A 1,695-nucleotide genomic window follows, 5' to 3' on the forward strand; every position below is an offset into this window, starting at 1 on the left:
AAATATGCAGGTATTTTTTACATTCCTACACTTGTCTGTCCTTATCCAACATAGGGAGAAATACTTGTAGTATGTAGCCTAAAAGGAAATCTAGAGTGAGATGAAAATACTCAACTATAGTCAAGCCAACTGGATAAGGGGTGGGTAGGATTTCATTGCTGCCACCCTTTGATATGTTATAGTACTGCAGCATTCTTCACAATAAGATAAGAACACATTCCTCAGTTAGAAGTACCTGAATCAGTGCATAGAAAAGGTTCTGAAATACAGCATATTTGGCACCAATGGTAAGTTTAGTACTGTACACTACCATTATCAATGCTGACTTTAGCTGTCTCAAAATGCCAGACCTGAGTCTAGGAAGACAAGTTACATGGCACAATGTGAGTTGACAAGCTACACCATACCAGTATAAAGGCTCCCTAAGATCAGCCCAATCATAGCTGTCATTGCTTCTGTGAAAAGGCAGGAATTATATTGCATAAGTTTGTGGCCTAACCTGCAACAACAGTCAGACATCACTTCTCTTCACATGTTCTAAATCTTGACCTCTGCCATGGGAATTATTTTGACTGTTCTTTGGTTCTTGGGTTACATCAAATAGAGAACTCACACCCAAATCCAAGGAGGTTATCTTAACCTCTTTGCCAATACATATACATGTTGTATGAATGACTCAGATATGGCACTTACGACATACACATAGTTGAAGGATGAGTATAAAGTGAAACACAAAATCACAGATATGATGAAAGGACATAGAGCCATGAAAATCTATTGGTGTCTTCAATTACACAAAAAAGCGCAGCTTTAAAGTTTAAAAGAAACAGTATGTTCATTCTTGATCTTGTGATAGGACTTTACAAATGTCATAGCCATGTACAACATTCATTTACACGATGTATTTACAAAGCTGATACAGATAAAAATGTACAATGTGTTAAATGTAGGAAGCATTTATGATTAATGGTTAAAAAAGACAGCAATACTTAAAAACAAGTTAAAATGTACCTTCTAGGTAATGAACTGGTTAAAATATATGGTCCTAAGTATAGGCTATTTCCTATGATAAAACTACAAAATAAAAGCCCTTGGCAACCTCGCATGAAATTATCACATCTACCACTTGGTAGAACCAACACATGATCATGCATTTTCAGTCATTTGCTTCCTTTCATTCTAAAATAACTTTTTTCCATCTCAAACTTTCCAATTCTTTAAACCTTAACCTGAATCCTTCATTGCCACGAAGCAATCATTTCAATCTTGTCATTTAGATTTCAGATTGAATAACAAATGAAACAGATGCTGGGTGACACATTGCGTTCTAGACTACGTCTCATCCTCTGCAGTAACTGATGACTCAATTGTTTTGCTCGCTAACCACGTGGCTCACAATCAAAAAGATTGAGCCAGCAGTTACTGTGGAGGATGGCACCCAGACTAATTTCTTTCTCCCAATCACTCAAAACTTTCCTCTTTCATTTCTCCAAGATGATAACCTGGGTACCACCACTGTTGGGTTTTGTCTGCTCTCTCTCAATGCTGGGATGGGAGCAGACAAAAGCTACCATGGATAGAATCAAGGCTAACAAATTGTGGCATCTTTCTCAAAAGCTGCCTATGACTTTCCCACTCTTTAACAGATCCTCCATTCATTAACCTCTCACATTCAAAATGCAGAAATACCTTCCA

Source organism: Branchiostoma floridae, chromosome 1, assembly GCF_000003815.2.
Source record: "Branchiostoma floridae strain S238N-H82 chromosome 1, Bfl_VNyyK, whole genome shotgun sequence".
NCBI classification, from domain to species: Eukaryota; Metazoa; Chordata; class Leptocardii; order Amphioxiformes; family Branchiostomatidae; genus Branchiostoma; species Branchiostoma floridae.